Source organism: Elephas maximus, chromosome 8 (genome assembly GCF_024166365.1).
Source record: "Elephas maximus indicus isolate mEleMax1 chromosome 8, mEleMax1 primary haplotype, whole genome shotgun sequence".
Lineage (NCBI taxonomy): Eukaryota > Metazoa > Chordata > Mammalia > Proboscidea > Elephantidae > Elephas > Elephas maximus.
In genome coordinates this window covers 38,627,014-38,650,424 of record NC_064826.1, presented here as the reverse complement: position 1 = coordinate 38,650,424, position 23,411 = coordinate 38,627,014, and the positions used below count along the sequence as shown (strand labels likewise).

The 23,411-nt window shown below is 36.5% G+C and overlaps 1 protein-coding gene across 1 annotated transcript in view; it reads left to right on the top strand.

Moving 5' to 3' along the window:
• LRRN3 (leucine rich repeat neuronal 3) overlaps positions 1–23,411 on the top strand; it is a 40,363-nt gene that overhangs the window by 580 nt on the left and 16,372 nt on the right. The gene's annotated exons all lie outside the window — the stretch shown is intronic.

The following is a 23,411-nucleotide window of genomic DNA, read 5'->3' as shown; positions in this document are numbered from 1 at the left end:
CCAACATGCATTTTACTAGCTTGAACGCTCATCAGAGGATGTGAGTGGGAGAGAAAAAGCAGTGTTGGGGGGAGGACAGAGAGAAAAGAGAAGAGACAGTGGGAGGGAAAGAGGAGGGGGGGATATGCTCCTTCTTCACAGCATTTGTAAAGAAAAGCAAACTACACATCATTCTCTGTTTTGAAACCAGTTCCCACAAATGGGAAATTTTTTTCCCCTTTTGCCCAGTGGATGAATTAAGGCAAATGCTGTTGTATGTCAGGAACTAAACCCACTAAGCAGAGTGGTGGAATGAGCATATCGCAAACAGCTATTGAATTTCTGCCAGGCTACATCTTAAGGATTGGGGTAAATGACTTCCCTTTAATAACATCCCCTCTCTGTTCTGAAGGGACAGTGCGAATGTCTGATTGCTAATGCAGATGGAACTGACACACACTAGGTACAAGGATCCCGTGAACCAGAAGAGTTCTAATCTTCTGGTAATTAACAGGATCACAGCAGGATGGCTTTAAAGTACATTTCCTACTTAAGAAGGCTCTTTGTTCAAACCAACTGCTATATTCCCTTTGCTGTTATTGAGCTGGATGGCTTAATTCAGCTCTAATTTATTCATTTTTAACAATATGTCCTTGTTTCTGTGCCTCAAATTTTGGTGAAAGCAGGCTATAGATATGAGTAGAACCTTCCTAATTTAGTGAACGGGAGTAATGAGAAAAATAAAAGGGAGAGAAGTCTGGATTTAAAACATCTACCTAGAAAACAGTGTGCACTGGTACTACAAATATTACTCATCTCCTGTATTTCTCCTCTTTAGTTTTAGAAGCAATGCCTTTGAGACAGAATTACGCTCAGTAAACTCTAGGCGCATCTATGTAGTGATGATTCATGGGATACAATGTGGGTTAATTTATACTTCCAATCTTGTAAAAGCAAGCCAGCTACTTAGAATATGCTTTCAGACAGAGAATTTAGGATGTTCATGGAAACATTCACTATCCCGTTTAACGGGCCTTTCAAAGGCATAAAAGCAAACCCGGTATTTACATTCCATCTTCTGCAGCTCTCTCCTCCCTTCCTTCAGTTCGACTGACCACACAGTTAATGCAATCTGCTTCTTTGAAACTGTACTGTTATTTGTTTCCGCAACTGTGATTTCAGAGTTATTATTGGTTTCCTGGTTTATAATACGAGCCAAAACCAAAAGACAATAACCAGCCATTTAGATCCTGCTACTTTCCCATAAATGTGTCAAAAGATGAGTCACTTTACAATATGTAATGCAAGAAGTCAATTAATTCCAGTGACCTTTGTAAATGATGACAATATAGCAGCTCTGACAATATGCCACTGGCTTCGATTTTCCCTCTGTAAAATGAACAAGTTTAAGAAGAGGTTTCCTGCTCAGAGTGAAAAATGAAAGGTGCTGAAGCATTAGCTTGCAATATTGGCAGGCTTGCTCGCTCTGCCTTGAATGCCACATGCAATCTATAGAAAAAACAAAAATGATTTATTACAAAGAAGAAATGGTATTTTATTTAGTTTTTCTTCTACTCATTAGAAGTACTAGTTTGGTCTCAGAACAGATCTGTTATTTTGAGGTACCTCCTAAGTTCCTAACCGAGAGAAAAGGCTTTAAGTGGATATTCAACCTCCCGATTTCAAACTCCTGTATAATGTAGCATTGCAGTATTGATTTCAGTTTTCCTTATACCTTTTCGGGAAGATGGGGAGACTTTTCAAACCAAAGATACATATTCTTAAATCTTAGCCAGCCTATTTTAAAATTGCAATCAAAGAAACAGCAATTCACTCTCTAACCTTAGTAAAGCTCATACATATTTTGTGGATTACAGAGATCAGTAATGTGCCCACTTGAGTCCTAGAAATGCAGGCAGTCCAGACGCCCTGTGTTCTCTCGCAGAGTTTGGTGATTTGATCAGCATCTACCAATACCAGGTGATGGACATGCAAGCATGCCTGGAAGACTTCACCGTGGTCTCCCCCAATCATGTAGCTGTGCCAGAAATCATAGCTTTCTGGCATGACAAGCTTCAAAGGACCATATCTTCAGGGTGTCGCTGGTCACAGGCAACATGCTGCATTAGAATGCTGATGAGTGGGTGAGATTTTTCTTTGGTGGTTGTTTTGTTAATGGCTTAATAAAGGGTGTTACCAGTTTTGTGGGCTAGCAATTTAAAAAAAGCAATTTAAGGACTATGAAATAGGTGATCAACTTATGCTTTCATTAACCGTATTCTATTGTTTCTTTATTCTTTTTACACCTACTGTTTTTGCCACAAAATAGGTTTTCTGTTTTATTTTTTTTCCCCACTGTGAATTTTTCTCTGGTGTGATATTTCTATGTAGTGTGGTATTTGGGGTATTTATTGCAACCTAACTAAGGTGATCAGAAAGGTTTGTCATCTCAGTTAAGAAAACGCACACACATACATTTCTGTAATTTAAATGCTATTACTTAATTAGCAGCCCCTGAAGATGGTCAGAGGGAAGAATCTGCTGGTGAACCTGAAGGAGGTCATTAACAGGAAACTAACAGTATGCTAAAAATGAGTCCCTACTTCTAGCCTCAGGAAGGATGCTCAAAAAGAGTAACTTAAAATAATATGGCTCTAGCCAACCTGGAGATACAATGGACATGTTTGCAACCCACTAAGAGGTAGACCAGTATCTGGGGTCTTAGCTACTTATGTATCATTCCTTGATGCATGAAACTAAATAGGTAAACACTTTATTATACAGTACAGCGTGTCAGTACTGTCAAAGAAAAAGCTCTCTGATAGTGGCTGTGCAACCAGTATTTGGAAAATCTTCACTGAGTAGCCACCAAACACAGGTCCCGCACAAAGCTCAATGAATTCTTCCCACACTCTCTTTTGATAAAGCAAGGTCGAGCTGACACCTAGAAAGTCACCCATAGAACATGATTACAATTATCCCTCCAGCCATCTAAAGTAGGGGGTGCCGGAGGATGAGAAAAAGTTAACGGTGAGAAATCAAAACGTTTGCTTTTACTTGATGAAAGGGTTGGAAGAACATCTCAATAGATACTATTTAGAGGTCATTAACTACAGGATTAGCAAAGAAAGAATACAAATATCTCAAATCTTTGTGAAGAGATAAAATATGCATACCTGACCATCCACTGTATGTGAATAATTGGCAAGTTTGCACATACATGCTTGCTACCATGTTAATTCCTCTGTAGGCCATGATAAGGGAAGGCTTTTGTTTTTTAAGGTGCCATTAATAAAAAGCCTGTAAGACAACTTCAGCATAGAGGAATCAAGAAGGGGCGAATGCTTTCGTACAGTAGAATTTTAGGATTGAAAGGCAACTTTAATGGCTAGTCTACTCTGCTCATGTTACAGGTAAAGAAACTGAGTCCCAACAACTTTAACATTTTTACCCCAAATTACATACTATTTACTAGAAAGGCCTAGAGTAGAACCCCTATACTATTCCCTCTAGCACTCCACAAAAGTCTGCCTCTTCAGTCTTCCAAAGATAATCTTTACAAAAAAAAAAAAAAAAGCTAAAAGATATGTACTGATGTCAAAACATAAGGAAATGTTTATCTAGATAATCAAGTGTCCTGACAACAAAAGCAGACATTCAATAATAGAGGCAGTAATGAAGTAATGATTTGTTAAGAATTTAACACCCAAATATTTCAAACCTGTAATTCATCTTTTGGACACAGTCCACTACATTGTTTTATGAGTCATAACAACGACAGCTTTGCCCTGTTTTTAATACATCTTGATAATAATGCTGCTATTCTTTACCTACAGAGATTCAAGTATTCCTCATCTACTGGAAGTTTTTAGTGTTTCCAGGAATTCTAAATAGACTCTCCACAGTCTTCATTATTCAGTTTCCCTATACATATTTTAAGCACTTACAAGTGACATCTTTATATAGAGTGTTCACTCCCAGGACCCATACTTTACTTACACACCTTACTGGAAAACACTGAGTATATTCTCTTGATAGCAACCCCCTGCCCTTCTCTCCTTCCTTCTTTCTTATTCTCCCTGGCTTTTCCATTTCCAAAGGTACCATGTGAGCCTTTGTAGGCCATGCAAGACCAGCACCACCACCATCAGTTGCCGAGGAGTCGAGTCCATGGTGACACAAGGTGTCAGAGTAGAATTGTGCTCCACAGGGTTTTTAGTGGCTGATTTTTCAGAAATAAATCACCAGGGCTTCCTCCCAAGGAGCCCCTGGGTGGACTGGAACCTCCAACCTTTCAGTTAGCAGCCAAATTCATTAACTGTTGGCAGGCAAGGACATAGATCTCCTTAATTTCACAACCCTGTTTTTTATTTTTGGCCAATTTCTCTTTGTAAATGTGCTCTCCAAATTTTGCCTAACATAATAGTAACTGGAAAGTAAGGATACAAATAAGTTAACATAATAACTGTGAGTATTTATTTAGAGCTATACTTTATACAGTATACTATTCAGTCACTTGCTCCTCCTGACAATCTGAAGTAGGTATGATGACCATCATCTTTCTTTCAAGATTGAAGAATGCACTTCTGTGAGGTTAGAGACTTGCCATGGCCAGAGAACTAGTACGTGGAGGAGCTAATGTCTTCTGCCTCTGAAGTATAGGAGACATCATGGGCACAGCACTAATCATAGTACCTGGCACTTTGCAAGTCATTACTAAACATCCGTTCCATTTTTCTTGAACTCCTACTCTAGATTTACCCTTCCAAATTCTGTTTTTTTGCATGACACCACACTACATCTAGATGGAGTTTTGCAAATAAAAATCTGTATTTCTTAATTTAAGGCACTGCTAATGTTATGCCTGAATTAAAGACAAATACTTTTCACAACCAAGAGCTATTCTTGGGGAAAAAGATTGCATGTTGTTCTACCTACTCATCCATATGTTTGTCTGACAGCATTAGCACTTTGATAAACAGATACTTGGCAAAGGTCTGAAATAGTTGCTACAGTGGGATGAGTAAATTAGTCAAGGACTTTCCAGGTTGCTAGAAAATTATGAACAAAGTCCCCAATCACTTGAAGTACCACCAATGGATAAAAGGCAACTTCTTGGGCATCTCCTTCCTGGTTAGCCTATTTTGGGCTAATGACACACTAAACAATAATTAAAAAAGAAAAAAAAAATCAAGTTGATTTTGACTCACATCTCGACCCCATCCATGTGTTACAGAGTAGAATTGCTCCATAGGGTCTTCTTGGCTGTAATCTTTACGGAAGCTTCTGCAGAGCCATTAGGTAGATTTGAACTACCCATCTTTAGCTTAATACTAGCCTATCATAAAATGCTTGTGCCACCCAGGGAGTTTTGACACGCAAAACGAGCCTAAAATACTAAGGACAAAGACTTCAAAATGCCTGTAAATGTATTTGCATTGTTCTGAGGATTCTTTCTAGGGAAGATTTTGTCTTTCCAACGTTTTAGAGTCCTTGGAAACAAATGAAAATCTAAAGATTGTAATGTCAAACTTTACTTCTAGAAGGTGAAGTATTCTACAGAAAATCAGCTACTCTGTTCAGAGAAGTTTAAAAATCAACATACTGCATTTCTGCATCAAAAAGGCCTATCAACCCTCCTAAAGGCCCACTGACTCAATTAAAGGCTTAACATCAACAGGCAATCTTTCTCTGTACAGAGACCTGAAACCCCGGAGGATCTAATTCCCTGAGGATTGAGAGAGGAGGCAGTGTTTCCTGATATGTACAAACCAGGGACTCGGGAAAGAGGAGGCAGTGTTTCCTGATATGTACAAACCAGGGACTCGGGAACGGGAGAATGCGTTCCCTGGGGATCAGGCCCACTAATGTGCCATAAACTAAGCCGCAGACTTCAGAAAGGCTGAAGATTCACACTTACCAATAACGTTGGATTGTTTTGACTACAGCAAATACTTAACAGCCCTTGTTTTCACTGTGGGAGAGAGGATTGATTTGGGCTTATTACAAATTTTTTTTTTTCTAAAAGTACTGAGTTAAAATAATAAAATAACTGTAAAGAAATAAAGGCAAATACTTTAGTATTCATTCCACTGGAGTAAAATTTGTTCTGTAATATTTAACAGTCTCATAATACCCAAAGGCCAAGACATTCAAATTATACTGCCGACTAATTTTCAGTTTATCTTTGTTAAGAAAAAAATAAAAACTCAAAAATAAATGTTAAGAGCAGACACGTGTATTCAGAGATACAATTCATAGTAGCCTTAATGTAATCAGAATACTTTCCTCATCACCATGTTCATATGCCTAAGTAATACTGGTCTTATTGTTTGTTAACAGTGTTTATGAGCTTTGTTTAATTCTGTATTGGTCAAACCCAGTTAGTCACTCAGAAACTCCAAATACTGAGAATTCAACATCTGTAGAATACTTGGGACCACAACCGCCTTTACTAAAATTTCAATAGTTGCAGGAAATAATTTCAGTATACATCCAGGCAAATTATATTTTTATTTTTTCCAAGGCCAAGAGGTTGATGGTCTTATGCTGCACCTGCCTAAAGCACTGAGAACAAAATTAGAGAAGCAAACATGGGACTTAGTCTAGGTTATAATCCTGTGTCACTAAGAGAAAGTGCAATAGAATGGAAAGGCAAAACAATGCTACCACCACATATGGCAAAGAAATGTATCTTAAGCACATAAAAAACTAGAAGTTCTATGCCTAGTAATTCTTGAAAGGCATATATATATATGTGAAAAATGCCATTATATGACACGAGCTTAGGCTGTATTCATCCAAAAAGTGAATCTGTTGGGTGAATAGCTGCACTGACTCACCTCGCAAACACATCATTTATATGCATTCCTCTTACTGTAGTTTATCACCCACACACTTTTTACACAAACAGTATAGTTGCTCAAGAAGTATTATAAGGTGCTTTCCAGCTAACTTGTTCAAATCAGTAAGACGTTTGCCAACCTACCATTTCCTTAATCACTTCCTTCACTTTTAATGAGCAAATCCCATGTCAATATCAAATTTCCATTTTTCATTTACACTATAAATCATGTCATATATGCTGCTATTAGACAAAATGGTCAAAGAAATGAAAAATTACAATAAGCATTTTAATACATAATATAAGTAGAGACCTTGAGTTGAGTCGTATCATCTCTCTTAGTCCTTTACTAAGGAAATGATATTATTTATTATAAGAATTTCTGTACCAAACATTGTGCTAAGTGCTTTCATATTTTCATTTCATCCTCATAATAACCATATGAAATAAGTACTATTATTTACCCCATTTTACAAATGAGGTAAATATAAGACTTAGAGAGGAAAAGTGACTTGCCCCAACTAATTCAAGGCAGACAGGAAAAGGAACCGAGGTCCGTTTGACTCTAAAGAACATGCCTTTGTTCATGAGGCAACACTGCCTCTCACAGGTACTGCTTAAATACAACTATCCCATACCACCTTCCAGGTTTCAGGCTCTATTGAAACTCATTTCATACCATGCATTCTGCTCATACTGGGATATTATTTCTTTGCAAGATTCACTCATACTTCGTTTTCTGTTTCTGAGATAGGAGCGATAATTTATTTATATTTGAGTATTATTACCCATTTCATTAACTAAAGTACATCTTGCAGTTATGTTCATAGCTGCACCTGTGAACTGGCAGCTTATTGTCTTATTCTTTCACCATTTTTCCAACAAGTAGATAGAATTCAACATGCTTCTTTACCTGAGGCCATGCAGTGCAATAACTGGCACAAAGGAAAAATGCAAAGCTTAGCTCACAGGTCTCAATTTTCATTATTTGTAATAAACCTTTCATGGATCCAGTTCCAATAGGCGCACCCTTTCTTCCCTCATGCATTCTCAATTAAATAAGGAAGGTGAAAACAGTCTGAATATTATTTGACTGCTAGTATGAGAATCCATTTTCAATAAAATTCATCAGTCCTTCTCAGGATTAATAAGTTTCTAGCTTTACAAAGTTAACTATGAAAGTTGTAATTCATTTTTCAAACTGAGCATGTAGAGCAAAACCTAAAACTTCAGCAGAAGTTTTCTATACCACTGGAGAAACTGAGAGTATGACCCCTGGACACCCTTTAAGCTCAGTAATGAGGCCGCTCCTGAGGTTCACCCTTCAGCCAAAGATTAAACAGACCCATGGAACGAAACAAGACTAAAGGGGTGCACCAGCCCTGGGGCAGGGACTGGAAAGTAGGAGGGAACAGGACAGCTGGTAATAGGGAACCCAGCATTGAGAAGAGAGAATGTTGACATGTCATGGAGTTGTTAACCAATATCATAAAACAATGTGTGTACTGTTTGATGAGAAAAAAAGAAGTGTTCTATACCAGCTGTTTGTACAACCTCAGCACTTCTCACTAAGTGACCTCCTCAAAGGCCTATCAGGGGCATCCTTCAACTTGACTGCCCTACATAGAAAAAGTTGAATGTGAAATTAAGGCCAAAATGTTACTGAGGACTCCTCCAATGATTAGGAATTGGTTCAAGGGACTCAGGTCCACATAAGTTTTCTTTTCATAATAAAATTTTTTTAAAGGTTAAAATATCTGTACAACACAAATAACTTAAACCAGATAAGAAATAAAGAAGGACAGGATGATTTTAAATTAAACTTTGCAGTATTTTTTTCTCTAGTACTTCTTGTATTCATATACAACAATGAGCAGGAGGAAGAGGGAAGAGAAGCAGAAGTGGGGTGATGCTGGTCAATATTTATTTAATATTTACAATTTATAGCCTGGATCCAGTTAAGATGTTTATATGCCTCATCTCAGTTAACTTCACAGCTCCATGAGGAAACCAAAGATTACAAAAGGGAAACATTTGCCCAAATTCACATGGTGGCAAGGTTGTGATGTGAACCTGAATGCTTGACTCCAAAGCTCATTCTATTAAAAATCATGCTATTGAGCCTTCCATATCGCATATTTCTTAGAATAAGCATAATACATTTCTCCTTTGAGAAGCATTTTACTTTCTTACGCAGAAACATCCAACAACAGGCTCTTTTCTATAGTTTTATGGCCTTCAGCAAAGATTAGAAATATTACACAATAATTAATCGAACTTTATAATGTTTATAATGTTACCACATGGTACAATCTAATGAGTATAATCTTATTTCATGAATAATATCATTAAATAATATTATACTTAATATAACTTAACCTGTCAAAATTAAAGGACTTCTTATGCATTTTCTCTTAAACATTATGCATTCTAAAAAAAAAATCTGTAACTCGAGATGTGAAATGTATATTAAGAAAAGGATGATGGTATAATTCCTGAAGGACTTAGGAATAGCTAAGATTTTTATCATTTCTTACGGAATGGAAATCAGTAAAGAAATAAAAAAAAATTACCATAAATGTCCCACAAATTGAACAAGTGGAGCAATATTTCAAGCCTATCCTTTCACTATTGAACATTGCTCACCAGAGTTGGGGTAGATTTGAAAATTTATTTTTATTTTTCTATATTTTGCATATCTAGGAGGAACAGTGATCACTTCCTTATAAGCTGAATTTGCCCACAAAGAATTTTTCCTATCTAGAATGGTAACTCTTCCTCAACCACCCACAGAAAGCCTCCAACTCTTCCCAATAGCCCACTGAAAGTAACAGTTGAGGAACATGAAAATATGCTCCACATTAGATTATTTGATTTTGCTGAGCACATGGGACAGAATTTAAACAAATTAATGAATCAAGGTATGCTTTTTTTTAAGATACAGGTCACTATTCTGAAACTAATAGGCATTCTAGGAAAAAGGAGCATTATAGATAAATTTCACACCAAATTTTTTCATCGTAATTTGATATGATTAGTTTTGATTTAACAAAAAAGAGGAGTTTTTAGAACTTTATATAACTCTGAAGAAATTTGGCAGTAGCCTCAACATATACTAAAGAAAACTTACTTGTCTCACTCAAGCCAACCATACCTGTATCTTTTATTAAATCCACAAATCCCAGTGGGAGGCCTGGTGTCCACACAGAAATTACTATCTGTATAGACCTAACAGGGCTTGCCTTCTCGTGCACCAGCCACAGATACTCTAGTTAGGAAGATCAAAGTCTTCAGTGATAAGTAAGTAAGGTACTTTGGCTGTGAAATACTGGCAACGTTGCTGAATGAATGTTAGGGGGAAACAGAATGGAGGGCATACACAATCTACAATCCAGTGAATAAATAAAGATTCCCCAGCTTCTTAGAACAACTGAGTAGGTCTGTGCCACCATTTGTGCCTTTAACTTTAATGTTTCTTGTCCTCACCCTATTAAACAGGCAATACTTAGTCTAGCATTATAAAACAAGAGTTCCTAACAGATCAACTTCAGTTTTAAATCAAAGAGCAAGGTGATGCTATTAAAGCAGATGTGTTACTACTATCTTGAAGTAATAGGCATATTGCATTATTAACCCCATTCAAGCCTGGGGCTTCCCATTTTGCGTGACCATGTTTAATTATAAATCAGTGTGTTACATACTTTACTTTTAGAGACTTTTATGAGACTTTGAAAGCAAAGATAGGCTAAGAAAATATGTTATTCAGTCATTCATTTAGATATACCTCACCATGGTCATTTAATTAATGAATATGGCCACAGATACATCTACAGTCAATGAATAGAACCAGGAGATATTAATAGGAATGATGGGTGACACAGTTAATAGAATGTGTATGTGTTTGTGTGTGTGTGTGTGTGTGCCCGACTGCCCTATCTTAAAGGATTCCATCCTATGATGATTTTTGAATACCCTATATTTGAAAAGTATGGATAAACACATTCACAGTTGAGATGTTATACATACATTGTTTATTTTGCTTCATTTTTATACACTAAAGCAAGGTTTCTTAAGTTGTGTCTGTGATGATCTATATCAAATTCACTTCGGTGTTTATTTTTAATGTAGAATCTCAAAAATCTCTGAGAGTGGCACTTAAGAACCTCTAGTGATTTTTTGCACCCAGTTTTGGAGTTAGTGGATAAAGATTCAAGCCCTTCTTTTCTTTGTCCATTGTCTGCCGTTTATGTTTAGGGTTAGTAAAAATTGCTTATTTGCAATAAATAATTAATTGCTTGAATTTATATGCAATATGCATGCAGTCAGTATACTATGTTGTATTCTTCCTAAGAGAAGATTGAGAATAGGATGTAGCTAAATATTTTATTGTAAGAGATCTTAGTCATTCAAGAGGATGCTCTTAATACATAATAATGTGAGATTGCTCCTAACTCTACTCCCCCAATTTAAAGAGGCACACCATCCATAGTCCATTCCCTGGCTCTCAGATAGTATCTCGGGAGTGGTAAGTTATATATCTTTAAGGGTATTTTCTACCGATTTTCAAATACTATTCCACACTTCATGTGGGGGCTTAACTGAAGGTCACCAGGAACTGCTGCCAACATAATGAATGAATTATACACTGTCTGTCGATTTGCTTTCAAATGCCATTCAACAATACTAGGAGTCACAACAGGAATAACAGAATCGGTAAGCTGGTAAAGGTTTTCCAGATATTAAGACACTACTTAAAGACCTAACTGGAACAGTTAGGTGACTCGGTCCTTGCCCAGCACATCGGCTGTGATCAAAGAGCTTTGAAGCATTTGGACCTTGTGCCTTTATTAGGTCATCCTTCTTTTAAGCACCATGATGCCAAAAATTCCCCAACTCAACCATGTGGAGAAACTCAGCAGTGCTTTATCTGTAAAAGGGCCATATTTGCATGACCCTAGCTGCTGGAGTCTGGCAGAACCAAACTCACTGATTATCCAGTCACTTTTCAAGATGCCTCTTAGAGTGGTATTTTTTTCTTTTTTTTTTTTTTGACAGTAATGTGTTTGTTGCTGCTGCAGTTCTACATTAAGCGTTTCAATTGCTTAGGATTTTAGCAGAATTCCTTTTTTTTTTTTTAATCAGGCAAATAAAAAATGAGAAATTATTAAATGGAAACCCATATCCAAAACAGAAATAGAATGATCTAGCTTCTTTGTGCGACTCCATCAGAAATTTCTACTCCTCTTGGGCATTCCAAACCAAAGAAACAAAAACAAACCCGTTGCTGTGGAGTAGATTCCAACTCATAGCGACCCTATAAGACAGAGTAGAACTGCCCCATAGAGTTTCCAAAGAGCACCTCGTGGATTTGAACTGCCAAACTTTTGGTTAGCAGATATAGCACTTAACCACTACACCACCAGGGTTTCTGATCAATTCTGACTCATAGCAACCCTACAGAAACATTGGTGGTTTCAAACCTCCTACCTTTTAGTTAGTAGTCAATTGCTTTAACCACTGTGCCACTAGGGCTACAAGAAATGCAGTACCAGGACTCCAAATATTCTATAGTCAGCAAGATTCGAACCTACGCTGGGAAACCCCAATGGATTTCTAGTCCATCCGCTAAACTACTCAGCCACATTTTTTTTTTTTTTTTGGCAGGCATTCCATCACATTAAAAAGGTTCCAGGCCCATTCTGCCCTAATCCTCTTTGCTGGAGCCCTAAAATGTTTTATAACACATATAGAATACTTACAATCTTTGAAAGTATAAATCTCATTGCAAACTTACTTTTTAAAAACTTTTGAAAAACCTCGTTGTAAGTTTCCTCTGGAAAGAATGCATAGTGTAGAACAATGAGTACTCAAAGCCCTGAGTTGCTAAAATAAAATTTAAAAACTATTCATGATAATATGGTATTTTTAAATTGCACAGTGTCCATTTATCACAGTGAATTTACAGAGGTGGTTTTCATTTGTATCTCATTTGAAAACCATTCTTGTGGGTGTTAATGAATGGAATTTAAATTTAATTTTAACAATCTCTTTAGGCTTTATTCCCCTCAAAAGGTAACCACATCTCAAGAAATAACAACTACTCTGTCTCAGTTTACTAGTGTTGCTGTAACAGAAATACCACAAGTGAGTAGTTTTAAAGATGTGAAATTTATTTTCTCACAGTTCTAGAGGCTAAAAGTCCAGTTAGGGTCTTGATTGTGTCAATTCCTTCTGAGAGCCTCTATCCTAGTTTCTGGTGTTTGTCATCAATCCTTAGCATTCCCTTGATTGTAGACAATCTTCACACAGAAAAAAAAAATTTTTTTTTTTTCACACAGCATCTGTCTTCCTGCTGTGTGTGTGTTTCTGTGTCTATTCTGGTCTTTTTACAAGGCATGGCTTAGAAGTGATTAGGTTTAGGACCCACCCTACTCTGATATGACCTAATTAACATAATAAAAGAAAATCTTATTTCCAGAGTCATATTTACAGGTACAGGAGTAGGACTTCAGCATTTTTTTTTTTTTTTTTTGGTGGGGGAAACAGAATTCAATCCATAGCATGCCCTATTTCATCATCTTAAAAAAACTATAATAGAATTTTTATAGAGTTATAGTTATAAAGTGTACTTCTATACCTGTATTCCAAAGCCGACTTAAAACAGGCATGCACGCATGCATACTTTCACACCCACAAATCCTGCAATTTTTTTAACATTTGCTAGCTGTTAAGAGTCTTTATCAGTTTACAAATATTTCAATTAAGCCTAGCCACATCTACTTGTATTTGGTATACTGTGAGAATTATTTTCATAAAAGTACCTGGGAAAAAATATACTAGGGAAATATCAAAGTACCATTCAAGTAGACTTATATTGCTCTGCCTTTTTCTGGTTCCCACATTTCTACCTCCAAGCTAAAATTAAGTTACAACTAATTTTGATCAGTTGTTATTATCAATATTATGCTTATTATTAACTTGGTAGTGATTAATATTTACTGATTACGTTCTATGTGTCTGGTGCTGTACTAAGAACTTTGCCTACTATGAATTTTTAATGTATTATTTAAATTTCACAACATCTCTATAAGGTAGGTACTATTATCACCCATCTTTACATACATGAGGAAATAGTGGCATGGTAGTGGTAGAGGAAGGACTAGTATCCACATCTGACCCTAAAGTCCTTGCTCTTAATCACTAGGCTTCCTCTAAAGAACAGAACTCTGAAAATGTCAGAGAACAAGATAGACCATTTGCACTGGCTATTTGGAAAATCTTGAGGTTAAGTGTGGGACAAATTGGGAACACTAAAAAGCAATATTTCTATAATATGTGTTTGGGGGAAAAGCTACGTTTTCATTTTCAGTTCCCAAGTACAATGTCCCCATGTTTCTGGGTTTTGGTGAGTTTTCTGAAAGCCAAATTTGTTAGGAAAAATGACTCCTATCGTTTAGGATCCCTTTTTTCATTCATTCATGCATGGACATACATGCCTCCACTTTTCATACCTTGAGCCAGTTTTGCAGAGTTGGAATTGCTGAGAGCCCAGGTAGAGAAGAGACAAATGTCATACAATTCTTTTTCTCACTCCCTCTCTGACCCATTTTCAGAATGTACAGTTTTAAAAGTCACAATTTAACATTATTATAGAGAACAAAAACAATTCCTAGTGTGATCTGTTTTAGATTTACCAAATGCTATCTTTTGTTCTAGAAATGTTCTCACATCTGTAGCTAGTGCTGCAAGGTTTTAATATATTTTGAGTCTGTATGCTATCAGTTTAATAACTAATACCATCACTTCCATCACACCTGATATCAGTTTAGAAAAAGAGGTGGGGAGAAGCATTACCATTAAAAAAAAAAAAACAACTCCGTTGCTATGGAGTCGATGCCGACTCATAGCGACCCTACAGAACAGAGTAGAACTTCCCCACAGAGTTTCCAGGACCACCTGGTGGATTCAGACTGCCAACCTTTAGGTTAGCAGCCATAGCATTTAACCAGGGTTTCCGTATTACCATTAAATTACTCAATATGATTGCCAACAATAAAGTTAAATCATGCTAAGTAACACAAAAGTCTCATCATTAATCCCCTTAACTCATCTTTTCAGTTTTTGACTTTTGGGAACAAATGCTAAGAAAGAGATTATAAAATGTGGGGAAAGGGAAAGTTGTTAGTAGGGATGAAAAATGTGGGCATCTTGTTGAGGGGGTGCAGGGGAAGAGACACTAATGTACTCTCAGTAAGCTGCACTGCTTATCAAATTAAAAATGTGCACACAAATAACCACGCTCTCATTCCACTGGTTGCAGGGACAAAATCTCTTCAAATGAGGGAGTCATGACTTCTGAAGTACTGAGGAAGAAAAGAAAAGCAGGGAGGCGGGGGATGGTCTTATACACAAGAAAGGATGAAAATAAAAAGAAGAGGAGCTGCAGATACGATAGCTAGGAGAAGAGAAGTATGCGGGGTCTGGCATGTGGTCCCACTTGCCAGAATACAGACAGCAGGGGTGTGGCCATAGACTTTTCCAGAAGCTTCTAGTGCAGAGGAGTATCTATTTCCACAGGAAGGGTCTCACTGAGACAAACATGTACTCTTACCGAGGTAAATTTACAAAACCACATTTGCAAAAAAAAAAAAAAGACAATCACAAAATCTTTTAAAGTGCCCTTTAAAAATTAATTTGATTCTTCTCCATGAGCTAAACCAAAGAATCTGTGTCACTATGCTGAAAAACTACAAAACAGATGTCAAATAACTTTCATTTTGCAACAGCACCTTCTCTGAGTCTGACATCTTGTTATTCCAGTTAAAATCCTGTAGGATATTCAAAAACTTGGAAATTATGCAGCCAGAAGACGGGAATACTAATTCAGACAGCAATGTTGAAAGGAGCAGATGAGAACAAAACACCACAAAAGTATATAAATTGACCAAATGAGACTGCATATGTCACTATCTTCCATGACAACAAAAACTTATTGACTGACAATTTACATCTGGTTTGCTCCCTTTTTCTGCAAATCACAAAAATGGGTTGCTGTGGCAACTGCCACATGCTATGTAACTTGCTAGGAGGAAAAAAATCTCAAAGTACCTTCTGAGCCACAAATACAGCGTATATTTTTATTGTTCCTCCCACCCTAGGAGAACAAATCCCCTGACAGTAGGCCTATTTTTCATAGTTTTAAAAATGGGCTTGCTTTCTGTCATTTGCATTTATATTATGTACACTACCAATTTATGCAAATGGAAAAGAAAAAAAATCCATAAAAATATAAAAGAGATGGATACAGATTGCCCAAGTCAAATTAATGTGATAGGACCATAGTCTTTTATAGCATTCTCACTTTTATCACCGACAGCTCTTTTAGCCAATTTAACTTGCCTGATCTATGTATCAAATTCATGCAAGATACTCCCGGGAACACACTGAGAACTCAACTCTTAAAACACCAGCATGGCAAGCTTATTTTTCTGGACCAAAAACAACAGCAAGGTGTAAACAGGAGACCATTAATATTCTTGGCAATAACGGTTCAGTAGTAGAATTCTGCCCTTCCATGTGGGAGACCCAGGGTTTTATTTCTAGCCAATGCACCTCATGTCAGTGGAGGTGTGCATGTTGCTATGAATGCTTCCAGACTGAGATGAACTAGGAAGAAAGGCCTGACAGTCTACTTCCAAAAATATGCCAATGAAATCCCTATGGATCACAACAGTTCCATCTTTAATCGATCATGGGGATGACAGAGGACTGTGGAACATTTTGTTCCATTGTGCATAGGGTTGCCATGAGTTGGAGGCCGGCTTGATGGCAGCTAATAGCAACAATTTTTCTGGAAGCATGTTCTTAATCTCACAGTAACAGATAACAGAGTCTGTTCACAAGGAGCTAGGGCACATAACATTGCACACTGAAGCAAGCAAATTCACCCCTCCATGCTGATAAAATAGGATGAAAAATATGCATCCCTTACCTACTTACTTCTTGATTGAAATATAAGAGAAAGGAGGAAAAATATGTGGGATAATTCATGTTGCTCTTAAGTTAATTCCAATACATAGGGATCCTATAGGAGAGAACGGAACTGCCCCACAGGGTTTCCTAGGCTGTAGTCTTTATGCAAGCAGACTATCACATCTTTTTCCCCTGGAGTGGCTGGTGGGTTCCAACCACTGCCCTTTTGGTTAGCAGCCCAGCGCTTAACCACTATACCACCAGGGCTCCTTCATGAAACAATTAGGGTCCTGAAAAATGACACAATATGATTCAAGTCATTATTCTCCTTATTCAATGACAAATCAGTTAACTTTTCACTCTCCAGATATTCTTCGGAAAATCAACTCTTTTGAAAGATTTCCATTATCAGTTTTTGAAACAATAGAAGCCTCTGCTTTCTGAAAGCATACTGATTTTGAGAGAGCTCTCTCTCTAAAAAAAAAAAAAATGGTGGTTCACTTAAAACAAACAGTTAAGTCCTCCTCTACTACCACCACTGCCACGTGAAAACCTTCTCTGGAGCTTCCCACCACTCAGCTTGAGTAAAGGGCTCACTATTTTGAGGCAGGGACTCAAAGAAGCCAAAGGCCTGTGAGGCCTGGCTGTTAAAAGATACTAGGGATTTACATACAAATAACAAAACAACAGTGTGTGAAAATATTATGTATCTGGGAAGCAGATGAAGATTTCCCTCACAGATCTCCGAGGAGGGAAAAGCTCCCGACTCCACACTGTATTAGTCGTCTGCTGCTCCATTTAATCATACTAAAGAAATGGAATGAACATACAGTTAGATTCTTTTTTTAACTTTTCCTTGGGCAACAATACAGAACAATCACATTTAAAAATAATTGGAGAAATTTGTGTTTTGTTCAGAACAGAAAAGGAAAACATTCATTCAACAGTACCACACAGAAAGGCTTAATAACATTTCTAATATGTTAGGAATTTATTCAATCTACTCCTTTCTATATTAAAATGCAAAAACAACTACTCTGGATGTAAATCCTAGAAAACAATCAAAGTTTCTATTAAATCAGAGAACAGACAGTTAAGCTGTGATGCGATTTGCAGATTCTCACGAATAGACAATACTTAGAATTTTTCTCACTAGAACGTGAAAAAGAAAGGCGGTAGAGATTCAGGATCCCTTCCCTCTTTCCCTCCCTCCATCCCTCTCTCTCTTCAGAATATGAAAGAGAGTTTTTTATTAAAAGTCTAATAATTTGAGTTATGTAGACAAGTAAAATTGCCTTATTGTACAGTATCAGCCCTACAGCACGTAGAAACTTCCCTTCAATATTTTTTATAAATAGTTTACATTCAACTGATCGGTTACAGGAATATAGGCGGCTTCAACCTCCTAGGTCCTTTGTATCAAAAAAAAATTTTTTTTTTCTTCGTCCTTTGTATACTTCCATTAAAGCCATTCCTGTTCATTAAAAACTCAAAGTAAGCATATTCAGAAAAGGCAGCTGAACAAGAAGCAATGAATAAAGAGAATCTGAGTATGTATAACATGCACTTTGTATTTTCCTTTGTCTAAACGAAATTTTTAAGGTCCACATGCTTTCATTGGGAGCTCCTGAAGTAATAATCTCAAATATAACACTCAATAAATGTGTTGCATGCTCTGATTAAATGTCAAGGCCATAGATTTCTTATTTCAGATCTAGTGAAGCAATAATTTTGTTGGATAATAATGAACTCCCAAAGATTTATTTGCAACACTCAGCTGTCCACTGCAAAGCTACTCTATTATCCAGTGCAAAGCTCTGAGTTATGCTATGTACTTCCAATCCTGCCAATAATATGATACACACTAGTATACAGAGCTTAAATTTTTAGGTAAATTTTATTCATTTTGTATATGTTGCATGGGCTCTGGATTCTTCTGCTGAAATTTAGTACCGACAATATTTGCCCACATTTGTTTTAGTTTATGTCAACTTTTTTCCCTTAACAGAGTGCATATGAATTTCTTTAAAACAAAACTGTACTCAGGCCCTAAAATATTTAGGAAAACACATTTTCTTCTGAGTATCATTTTCCTGATGAGACAATCTAGTTCTCAGACCTCACAGACTGTTGACACAATGACTACTTTCTCTCTCATCACAATTAGCTAGCAGCAAGGAAGTTCACCTCTCTAGCCACACCAAACCAGTCCTGGCACATTTTCTAGAGGACCTTTCTCAGCAGTTACTCTATTATCTTAACTTTTATTATTACTGATTTTGTTGTTGCTATAGCATTTTTTTTTTATGGAATTTACATTATTTTTCAAAGTCTGTGGCCCTTCCAGACATTAAGAATATATTATGAACCAGAAATTCCAGTCCTAGGTATATACACTGGAGAGCAGAACACAAACAGATCATCGTATACCGGTGTTTGCTGTAGCACTATTAACAGTAGCCAAAAAGTGGAAACAACCTGTCTATCAACAGATAAATGAATAAACAAAATTTGGCACATACGTACAATGGAATATCAGCCATAAAGAGAAATGAAGTCCTGATTCATACTATGACATGGGTGAACCTGGAAAACACTATGCTAAGTCAGTCACAAAGAGACAGATATTGTAGGATCCCACTTAACATGAAATACCTAGAATAGGCAGAGGTATTGAGACCAAAGTTTATTAGTAGTTACCAGGGGCAGGAGGGAGAGAGAAAGGAAGACTCAATGCTTAGCGGACAATGAGCATCTATGAAAGGTGATGGTGCAATCTGGAAACAAATAAGGGTGATGGTTGTACAGCATGATGAACATAATTAAAGTCACTGCTCTATATACGTAAAGATTGTTAAAATGTCAAATGTTTTGTTAGATATGTTTTTACTATAATAAACAAAATCAAAAGAAAAAAAGGTTATGACAAAATTTACATGGTTTTCTATGTTCTCCAAGTATAATCGCCACAAATTTAACAAAATAACCTTTATACTGTACACCCTCAATACACTATACAACTACTATAGATAAAAATCTATACAGATCAACTGGACAAGCATACCTTAAGTAAAAAAAGATGTTTGGATAAGGCATACTATCTCCTAAATTAGTTCCTTCACAACACATTTATTCAACATATAATTATGATGGTAGAGATTGGATTTGATGTACTTTTATGATTGTTTTTAAGCAATCTGTATTTAATACAAGCTAACCAGTTGCCAAGGAGCCCTGGTGGTGCAGTGGTTAAACACTTGCTGCTAACTGAAAGGTCAGCCGTTCAAGCCCACCAGCTGCTCCTCAGGAGAAAGATGTGGCAGTCAGCTTCTCTAAAGATTTACAGCCTTGAAGCTCTATGCGGCAGTTCTACTTTGTCCTATAAGGTCACTATGAGTTGGAATTGACTTGACGGCAACGGGTTTTAACCAGTTGTCTTTGAGTCAATTCTGACTCATGGCAACCCCATGTGTATCAGAATAGAAAGGTGAACCATAAGATTTTTAATGACTGATTTTTCAGAAGTAGACCATCAGGTCTTTCCTCCAAAGAGTGACTGGATTTGAACCTCCAACCTTTCAGTTACCAGCTGAGCACATTAACTATTTGTACCACCCAGGGATTCCTTGTATTTAATAAAACCTTTTCAAACATGCTAGTATTTTCAGGTGGGTTTGTTATAGTTTTGTAGTGTCCTGCTAAAAAAAAAAATAAATCAAAACCAACATCAAAATGCATTCATTTCTTTGTTTGCCAAGTGTATTTCATCATTCAATAGTCTACTCATAAAGTGTTATCAGGAACTCAGCATTCATCAGCAAAACCAAATGAGTGTCTTGTAAAGCAAAGCTTTTTTTTTTTCTCTTAAATGTTATGGGGATTTACAATTAAAAACATTTGCTATTCATTCAATAGATATTCATTGAGTTACAAGGCCAGGCACTGTCGTGAGTAGGTATTGGAGATATAGCTGTGAACAAGATAGGAAACCACTTTTACGAAGCTAACATTCTAGTGATAGTGGTGGGAGGCAAGCCAACAACAAATAAAAAGCAAATGGATAATTTCAGGTAGTCCTGATGGCTATAAAGAAAACACAATGGGGAGAGTAACTTAAGGGGGTACTTTAATTGGTCCATGAATAAGGTATCACTGAGTAGGAGAATCAAAAACCAAAAATTCAGTGCAAATGTCTAGATTGATTATTGTATTTATATAATTTTAATATGATTTAACATGTTCATTGCCAGATGTGTGCTGTCATTAATTTTTTTTCTTAAGTTTTCAAAAGAGGTATATATTTAATTTCATTATGAAAAGAAGAAAACTTGGAATTGTGTAAGCTAGTGACATGATTAGATGTAGGTTGAGACCTGAAGGTATTTTGTTGACAACTGGTAAGGCGGCAATCAAGTATATATTATGTATAATGCAAAGCTTTATGTAGTATAGCCTATTAGAAATATGATTGATAATGGAGTCAGAGGCCTGGAATCAGGCCCAAGAACTATCACTTAACAGCCTTTTCACTTTGACCAACTCATTAAATCTCTCTGGGCCTCACTTTATCACCTCTGAAGTGGGCAGAACTGCACTTTCTGACAATTACTATGAGACTCAAATAAAGTCATATACGAAACCAGAATTAAATTTTTGCAATGTAACACATATGACTGCTACTGCTATTGCTGTTTTTCTGGTTTGTTGTTGTTGTTCTAAGACACGAAACAAGCATCTAATGGAAATGCAAAGGCCCTTGAATTTTTAGGATCAAGACTCTAGTAAAATACCCAAGCTTAAGTAAATACAGCAAAGATTCTATCTCTACAAAGGTATTGCCATTAAGCTTACGTTGGAGAGGATGGAGTTATTTTTCTAATCTATATTTCTCCACAAAATTGATAGGAATCAGTTATTAAAGAAAATTCCTCCCAGATTTTCCAACTCCTTATTTTTCATTCTCCTGACAGACATCAATGATTCTTCGCATACTTTAAGTATAGTTTTTATTTACTGAAACAAAGTCATACCTTCCAATAAAACCTAAATTATACCAGGAATGATCATAAAGATATGACATTATACCTTACTAACCAGGGTCATGAATTATAAGTAACACAAGTCAGAAAGGAAATTTTATTTTATTTGTAATTTGGATTTTGAACTCCAAGACCATAGTGGTTTAGTCTAAATTTACCAAATGGCTGTTACTAGAATAAAATATATAAAATATGAATATAATATAAATATATGAAAAATGTAAGTATAAAATATCAGTAGTTTTTATGCTTCAAAAAAGTTTCCCCATAATATGAAATTAATGTTGAAGAATGCTTGATTGGACAACATGAAATATTTCTGCAACAGAAGTTAATGGTAAATCAAGTAACTTTAACACAAAAAATAATTTTGTTCAGGCACACAGGGTCAGTAGAGTTTGGCAAATGTCTTGGATTAAATTTAAAAGATTCCAGATTTTAAATCATGCAACTGTGTGAAGGGAAAAATTTCTTCTCATAACCCAAATCCAGTAATTAAAAATTGTTCGTTTTATCTATAAAATGTATCAAATGCTACCCTGCAAACCTGCTATAACATAATGTAAAAACCATTTACTTTTCTTAGCCTAAACTGATAGCCTGAAACATAGTCCTAAATTATCTGTAGAAAGTTTATATACTAAGAAATTCTCCCAAACAGGTGATTTCACCTAATCTATATAAGAGATGAATATCAGGCTTCTAAGCATAAAGGGATGTGGATTTACAACCTTGTTTTCAAAGAAACATGCAAAACTTAGAACTCCCTTGGACATCGGCTTCTCCAGCCATGCGCAATCTCCAAAACTGATGCAGAAGTGGGTATATTGTGCAAGCTCCTCACTGAGATGGATGTCAGCCAGGGCCTATATTGCCCATTAACACAAAATTAAAATTTGGTAGGCATCACAAATTATACTACTCTCCTTTTCAAATAAAAGACCCAAACCTAGAAAACCCAGACCACTCAGTCTTTTTACTTCCCCCTGAACTTTGATTTTGCTATTCGACATTTATAAGGCAATATATATTTCTTTCCCTATGCCACTGTTTTTGGGGATCTCATTCCCCCAATGTTCATTACCCCACATGTAGTCTAAACCTTAAATGGTACAGTGGTCCAATATCACTGGAACTTGTTGAGGCAGAATTCACCATAAAGACCATTGTAAGCAGTTATAATGAGAATTAAATCATGTTCCCCTGCGTCAAATCATGATTTAAAACAAATTCAAGGGGATTTCAGTCAACCGGATCTCTCAGGGTTATCTATATGAAGTACTCCTCATAATTAACCCCAAGTGAAGGGCTATTGAAGGAGCTCTGGTTGCACAATGGTTAAGCACTTGTCTGCTAACCAAAATGTGGGTGGTTCGAACCTACCAACTGCTCTACAGGAGAAAAGACCTGGCGATGTGCTCCTGTAAATATTTACAGTGTAGAACACCCTAGGGGGCAGTTCTACTCTGTCCTATATAGGGTCATTAAAAGTTGGAGTCGGCTTGATGGCACACAACAACAACAACAAAGGGTTATCGTGAAGGTCCTGTAACTTAAGTGGCTGTATGTTAGGTGAC